Consider the following 8,836-nt stretch of genomic DNA (forward strand, 5'->3'; position numbering starts at 1 on the left):
TTTCTAAAGAATAGGCTCTCTAGCAATCTGTCCAAAGTATGTGAGATTAGACTTAGCCAGTCTTGCCTCCAAAGAATATTCTGACTGTACCTTTTCCAAAATATAACTGTTTGTTCTTTGGCAGTCCAGAGGATATTCAGTATTCTTCTTAAACACCCCAGATCAAAGCCTCAATTCTGCCTGTTATTCTTATTTATTGTCTATCTCTCAGATGCATTAGCTAGTGATTTAAAAGATCATTACCTGAATCAGGCACTCCTTAATCTTGAAAATTATTTCATTGCTCGTCAGTATTTCTGAAAGCTTTATTTCCAGCATTGCATATCTTATATGAAATATGCCAAGTGATACTCCATCTATTCCTGACTTATTATTTTTTGCCAATGTCTTCAAAGAAGCTTGCACTATTTATTTTATTAACATTAACGTTTGTTCATATGATCCTTCCCAGAATTTTTCCGAGTTGAAAAATTATTTTTGGTACACTAATTCTGTGTATCGCTTCTATCTTCTTTGATGTATCCTAGATTGTTCAAGATTTAGCCCATATCCAAAACTGGACTGCTATATCTAGAAAGCTGAAGCAGAATTCACACCTCTCTCCATACACAAAAAATCAACTGAAGGTAGATCAGACCTAGAGGTAAAGTCCAAAGCCATAAAGATCATAAGAGACAACGTGAGACCAAGCTTAAAAGGCCTAGGCTATGGTATAGAGGCTAACAAATACAGCCAGAAATACACAACCAGGAGGGGGTAAAATTGATTAATGGGATCTTCTAAAGATTAAATCCTTGTGCATGTCAAAAATTTTCCAATAGGTGCAAAAGAAAACAAACTGGGAAAAAAACATTTGGCAATACCATCTCAGACAAGAGTCCCATAACAAATGTTGGTAGATTCCTACAGGGCCTCCAAAAGATGAAGACTAATAACTACAAACTGGGCAAAAGACATAGAAAGATTATTTTTTCCACAGGAAGACATTCAGATGGCCAACAGATACATACAGAAATGTTCAAAATCACTGGCAAAACAAGAGATGCAAACCAAAACCACAATGAGATATTATCTTAACCCAGTACCAGTGAAAACATACAAAAGGACAGCAAGCAATAAATGTTGGAGAGGATGTGAAGGCACACTATCGTTGGGATTGTAAAATGGTACAACCACTCTGGAAGACAGTTTGATGTTTCCTCAAATAGCTGAACATAGAAATAAATTCCATATGACTCAGATATTCTACTGCTAGGAATATAACCTGAGAAAATTAGAACTGAGACACAAACAGACATTTGTACACCAATGTTCATCACAGTGTTATTCACAATTGTAACAACTTGGAAATAGCCCGAATGTCCAACCACAGTAGAAGAGATTGACAAATTGTGGTATATTCACATGATGGAATTGTACACAACACTTAGGAGCAACTATTTTGAAAATGCTATATAACTTGGGAGAGAACTGAGTGAATTAACCCAATCTTATAAGGAAAAAATATTGCATAAGACCTTATTGTAGAAATAGAATGGTAACTACTAAAATGTGTATGAAGTTCAATAAGGGGAGTATGGGAGCAGAGGACTAAAAATGGGTAAGGATGAAATCATAAGGTCGCACAATTTGGTGAGTGGAGGGAGGGTAATAAAAAAAGTGAGAAAGAGCTGGCAGGGATCTGAAAGATGTGGGTATAGTTCAATGGTGATTTAATGTTACAAAACAATGACTTGGAATGATTGTATGAAACACAATGTGAGTGAAGGACAGTGTGAAACACTATGTATATAAACTTTGTAAGCAAACAAATATAAAATAAAAATTTAGAAAAATATTTTGTTCATATCATCTGTCAATATTGCAATTCATGACTTGAATTTGCTTCTCAGTTCTTTAAGATTGAGAAATGCTGAGAGAGTTCTTAATCTTTTCATTCTCTGACTCCAGCTCTCTACACATTCCATTATAATACTTTGTTTTCTTGAGCTGCCCTTTGAAATCTTCTTTTCAGTTCTTTTACTGAAGTATCACTTCCCTTCGTTTTGGCTTCTTGACATTCTAATGCAATTTTCATCATTTCTTCTGACATTTGTTTTGGTTTTTTTCTTTCTCCTCTGTGTTTGTACTGACATCCATGCTGGCTGGCCTCTTTCTACAATTCCTTATAAGCCATTACAAGTTTGATTACTTTTGTCATCACACTGACAATAACCACCATTAACTTGTGGATTTCAGATACTAAGTTTATAATTTCTCATTTGCCTGGTTGCACAATTATAAAATATTGATTATTTAAAGAATATTAAACTATGTCCATACATGTTACCTGATGATCAGGTACTCTATAAGGGTTAATAGGTCATTCACTGCTTATTCCTATGACTTTATGTGGGTCAAGGGTTAAGTACTTATACTTCTCTTAATGGGATCAGTAACTATCATAAAAGCAGTTCAAATACTAGTAAGGGAAGTGTCATAAAGAGTATAACTATGTAAGTCACACAAAAAAGACTAATTCAATATCATTTTCACTTAATTACTTCAGTATTAGTTTAATCATTCAATTTTATTGTTGTTTTAATCAGTCCACAGATTATATTTTGGTCATGCTTTTCACTCTCCTTTCAGCCAATATTAGGGAAGAAGAAATTAAACGTTGTGCAATAGAACTTACAGTATTAATTTCAAAGTATGACATTCAGAGTTATAATAACACTCTTTTTTGAGCTAGTGAATGAAAATGTACTTTAAAAACCAGTAATAACACCTCCCTCTCAGCTTTGTTGAGACAGCTATAGCAAAGTCATTGCATTCTGCCTAGCCAGCATAATTAGAGGAAATTCAGCATTATTTCCGTTTATCAGTGGGTGAATCACATGAAAATTGTATAGACTGTGTGACCTAGGGGAAGATTGCCAGTACATGAACAGAAGTTAATTCTATTTCTGGCAGATGTGAGATTTGCTGATCTTGAGCATGCCACTAATTCTCTGCTGGCTTTATTTTTTTCTTTATCTTTATCTTGAAGATTAGAATTCCTTCTCTTAAAATCCTTGAGACAATTGCTAGGAAACATTAATAAAATGAGTGTGCTCAGAGTTCCTCAGTAAGAGATACTTTTCAAATCTAAAAGTGTTATGATTGAGTCATGAGGGTGTTTGAAACTTCCAGATTCAATTTAATGTAACATATTCAGAAAAATACAACCATTTAATAGTTGAGAATCTTCTGCTTTTAAGATCTCTTACATAAATCATGATCTTCACTTACAAACATGTACTCCACACATAGTTAAACTTCTCTTTTAATCCTCATTCTTGTCATAATAATGTAATCATTCAATTAATCCTTAACTTTGATAGACTCAATCAGAAACCATGGTGATCACTTTTGTGGCATTTCTATGAAGTTGATATGTTTGATGAAGTTCATGAAGAGTGTCTACCTCAAAGTAAAACAAGTATAACATTTGTGCTATGCATATAATATTCAATAAATTCTATCTTAAAAGCAATAAAATTTAATTTTAAAATTGATGTATTTTTTAAAAATAATAGGAAAATATTGAAGCTATATTTTTGCAAAATGTCATCAATATGGTATAGTTAATTGGTATCTGTACATTCTTGGATCTACAGACAGATTTAGGTCATCATTCTAAATGAAAATGAGAAGGACTGAAGCACTTGCTGCAGAATATCAAATACTGAAGTCTTCAATTTCAACACCAATAAAACAAAAATTCCTCAGCATTACACTAATAAGCAGCATCACGAGAGATGGAAAAAAAGATTGTAGTTTTTAAAGATTTCATCTTGCTCAAATCCACAATAACATTCTTTGCACCAACAGACAGGATTATTAAAAATAATTACACTGGGGAAAATCTACTGTCACAGACTTCTCCAGAGTGCTGATAAACAATAAAGTTAGTCTAAAGAATAAGGTGTACCTGATCCAAGCCATGGTCTTCTCAATTGCTTACTTTGCATCTAAGAGTTGGACAATGACTAAGAATGACAGAAAAAGAATTGATGCCTTTGAGCTGTGGTGTTGCACAAGTTTATTGAATATACTATGGAAATATACTATGGACTACTAAGAGAACAAACAGGTCTTTTCTGGAAAAAGTAAAATCAGGTTGCTTCTTGGAGGCAAGGATTTTGAAACTCTGACTCACATTCTTTGGGTATATTGTCAAGAAGGGCCAGTCCCTGGAGAAGGACATCATGCTTAGAAAAGTAGAGGGTCAGCCTCGTATAGGAAGACCATGGATAACATGGAGAGACATAGTGAATGTAGCAATGGGGTCAGATGTGTTGGACACAATGAATTTGACTCAGGATAGGGCAAGGTTCAGAGCCATTTGTTCATAAGGTCACTATGAGTCATAGTTGACTCGATGGCAAATAACAACAACAAGAACAATATTCCCATTTCATATGTCCTACTAAAGGAATATAAAATAATACTCATTTATCAACTCAAGGTACAGCCCGTCCTGCCCATATGAATGACAAATGGAAGCAAATAGATTCATAGCAACTTAAAACAACTGAGAGGACCTAAGTATCAGAGTAACATTTTATAAAATGCAATTTATAAAATTAGGTCCTTATACTTACAAAATCAGATCCTTTTTGATAATCAGGATATTATAAAATAATATTCACATCTCCATTTAAATTATTACTAAGTGGATAATGAAGGCCCCATTTTCCTCCTCAGTCACCCTATTACCAACATCTTCTAATTCATTATTCTTGAAGTGTTTCTGGATACCTAGAATAGAATTAAATTTTATGTAATGTCGTCCTTCATCTCAAGCAAAGTGCTTTTCAGAATCATCTTTTTAAACCCTTGACCTTTTCCCAACGGAAATATTTCCTCTTGCTTTTTATGAGTCAGCTTTTGTTTTCACACTGAATTTGTTATTCTTAGAACCCTTACATGTAACAAAGGTTAAAAAAAAAGAAAGAAAAGAAAATGGAGAAAAAGAAAAAAAAAGCACCCTGGAAAACAAGCAAGACACCAAAGTTACAAGGACATTATTAGTAGAATGCATTCTTGATCTTAAGTGCTATCTTGTCAGTTCAAATTCACAATTAGACCATGCCTAACTCATGAAAAATAGAAGGAAACACGATTTTCCTGAATTATTCTAACAATCATTATTATGCTGAATCATTCCATCTTCTTGATGATCTTGCCTTTTTCTCTAACCTTAACAAGTATGATGACCTTCTCCAAAGACTAGCCCTTCCTGAGAATATATCGAAAGTATGTACGACAAAGTCTCACTATTCTGGCTTCCAGGAAGCATTCCATCTTCACTTCTTCCAAAACAGCTTTGTTCTTTCTTTTGTCAGTCCATTGAATATTCAGTATTTGGTGTCAACAATGTAATTCAAAGACATCAATTCTTTCTCAGTCTTCCTAATCCATTGCCTGGCTTTCACATGGCTATGAGACAATTAAAAATACCATGGCTTATGTCCAGTTTATTTTTCTTTTCAAAGTGACATCTTAGCTTTTTAATTCTTTAAAGAAGTCTTTTGTAGCAGTTTTCCCCGTGCTTGGAAAGGAAAAGAGACAACACCGGAAATGAAGACTCCAGAGAAGATGGATTGACAGGGTAACTGGGGTAATGGGGCTAGGTGTGTTGGAGTCAGTGAGACTAGCTCAGGGTAGGGCAGAGTTCAGAGTTATGATCTTGATGAGTCACAGGTGACTTGATGGCACGTAACGACAACAACAATACATCATTTGGTTTCTTAACTACTTGTCATTGGAAATGTTGGGGGATCCAAGTAATAGGAAAACTTTCATTTAACGGATTTAAGCATACACCAAATAAAACAAATTGTACTATTAAAAATTTGCCCTTATAATAATGAGTTTGTCTGGCTCCAGGTGACCAGTTTCCTCTGTTTTAGTTTTCTGGGACTAATACAAAATACTATAAACTAAGTCAATTACTAGAATAGAAACTATCACTCCTAAATTTTAGAAGTTAATAGTCTAAATCCAGGGTATCAATAAAGATGTATTCTCTCCTGATGTTCTAACAGAATATCCTTTGTTTTCTCTTGCAGTTTCTGGTAACTTTAGGCATCCTTGGCTTATAGGTTGAACATATCCATGTGGATACAAAACTAAGTATCTTTCCTTTACCTCTCTTTCTCTGTTTCTTCGTTTTTATAAAGATATCACTAGATTGAATTAGACCCACCTTATGCTAGTATGATATCTTGTAGCTGGTAACATTTTAGAAGACAATATTTCTGAAAAATACCACATTCACAGTTACAAGGTGTCCCTGTTATATAGAGAAGCTATAATAAAGATGGCACAAATGACTGCTTTAATAAACAGAGTTTATTCTTTCACAGTTCAGTAGAATAGAACTCAGAATTTAGGGTGTTGACCCTAGGAAAACATGTTCTGTCAGTTTGGGGGGAAAGAAAAAAAAATCTTTGTTTGTTTCAGCATCTGTAAGCCCAAAAGTCTTTGCAGCTCTTCACATGTTTTGGTAGTACCCTGGGTTAAGGAGTTTCCCAGATGAGGGACTAAGATAAAAAGGATGTGCTCTACTCTTAGCCTGATTTGTCTGTGGCAACTGGGATATCTGTTCTCTGCTAGTTTCCCTGTCCTTTCATATCTCCTAAAACAAAAGATGATGCAGGTTACAACCAGGAAAACTCCCGTCACACTGCGTCAGACCTGTGATGGCATTTAGGGTATTGCATCCCACCCTTAATTGTCTTATAATTGTTTGACTTATTAGACAATGTAGGCTAGTTACATAACTTCCACATTACATAAATATACTTTGAGGGGGACAAAATTCAATCTTTGACAGGAGACATTAACATTTCAAAACATCTTTTATTTCCTTTCCCTGAAAATATAATTCAATCCATAAGATATCCCTAGAATATTATACCAGGGACTCATCAATTGTTAATATCAATTTTGCATTCCACAGTTAAATCTTCAGATAAAAACTTCATTGAGAAGAAATGTTGTGACCCTATAATTATGCCTACTTATTAATGAGCCCTTTGAGCATGAACTGAAATGGTTGAAGAAAGAAACTAGCATCCTCAATATGGGTCATGTGATTTACCTGAATGAAAGATTTTCTGCAGAGTATACCATTTGATCATCATTTGCATAGAACACAAATAATCTCTTTTGGGCTCATTTTGAGAGATCCATTCATACATTTCTTCCCCAAAGCTTCTTGTAATTAATCTTGTATCCTCTGTACAATATGTTGCACATATGAGTAAATAAAATCTTCGCTGTTCATTAATCACCACAGATCCATACTTCTGACAATCCCTCCTTGTAGGCAAAGTAGATATATTTTGCTACCCTCTGGGTGAATGTCCGTTTTCCACTTTTCTTCAAAGCTATCCTAAATAAGGCTCTAGTAGAACCCCCTTTACATAATGAAAAGAAATCATTCAGAAATTAGATGTTTCATTTTTAGTAAATGGTCTAACAGGAACTAATTGTGAAGCACATAGGATATTAGTGGAGAAATATAAGCCAGTATCTTGTTCAGTTTGGTTTCAGTTTCAGGATTATTTAAAAATAATGCCAAAATAACCAGTTCATTTTGAGTGCCTAAATTCACCGGGCACTCAAATTTCAGATTCTTACTATGTAATGGATATTGTTGTTGTTGTTGTTGTTGTTGTTGTTGTTGTGTACCATAGAGTTGGAACCAACCCATAGCTGCCTCCCCAATGGGTTTTCAGAGGCAGTTATTGCACGGAAAGAGATTGCCCATCTGATGGCCTCAAAACACATGCCTTAGTGATTGCAGTGCAGCCTCTTGCCAGATAACTCACAATTTTTCTTATTCAACCTATAATGGCTCTAATGTACTTCCCTGTACATTAACATTTGACTTGTATTTGTAACTTTTTTTGTTCTGTAGAATTATGAAGAAAGAATAAATCAATTCTGAGATGAAGTTTCAAAATTAATGGCATAATTTTACTATATCTTTTGAACTTTCAATATCTACCACTAGAAGGACATGCCATAGCACCTTACCCTAAAACTTGGAATAAAAGTGTATGGAGCCAGTATCAAGCCAGTTGAGCTCAACTAACCCATGAACAATTAGCACTTAATCATGAGAGGAAAAGACAAGATAATAATTCTGAGTATTTTAGGTAAAATTGTGCTATGTAACATTCTTAAAGAGCAGAGTTAGTTTGGGGGCTAAAGTGTGCTTGATTCAGACCATGGTTTTTTCAACCATTTGCTATGTATCTGAAATCTGGACAATAACTAAGGATAACAAAAGAAGAATTTATGCCTTTGGATTGTGGTGTTAAAGAAGTTGTTGTTATGTAACATCGAGTCACCTGCAATTCATAGCAACCCTATGTACAACAGCCGTAAACTATGCTCTATCTTGCACCAACTTCACTGTCTCTGACACACCCACCTTGATTACCCCAGTCACTGAATCAATTCACCTCATAGAGAGTCTTCCTCTGCTGCACTGTTTCTCCACCTTCCCAATCATGACATTCATCTCCAATGACTGGTCCCTCCTTGCAACATGTCCAAAGTACATCAGACAAAACTTCAGAATTCTTGCCGCCAAAGAGCAGCCTGGTTTAACCCTCTCTAGGTCAAACCTGGCACAAGACAGAGCAGAGTTTAGGGCTGTTGTACATAGGGTCGCTATGAGTTGCAAGCGACTCGACGGCACATAACAACAACAACAACAAGGTCAAACCTGTTTGTTTTCTTAGCAGCCCATGGTATACTAAATTGTTGTTGTTGTTGTTATGTGCCATCGAGT

At 34.9% G+C, this 8,836-nt stretch overlaps 1 pseudogene; it reads right to left on the reverse strand.

Annotated features, from left to right (window-relative positions):
* Nucleotides 1–4,684: 4,684 nt before the first annotated feature.
* The window catches only part of LOC102867452, a 56,526-nt pseudogene continuing 52,374 nt past the window's right edge, over nucleotides 4,685–8,836 (reverse strand).

The sequence above is a fragment of the Elephantulus edwardii genome, unplaced genomic scaffold, assembly GCF_000299155.1.
Source record: "Elephantulus edwardii isolate Elephantulus edwardi_28Jun2011 unplaced genomic scaffold, EleEdw1.0 scaffold00085, whole genome shotgun sequence".
Classification (NCBI taxonomy): Eukaryota; Metazoa; Chordata; class Mammalia; order Macroscelidea; family Macroscelididae; genus Elephantulus; species Elephantulus edwardii.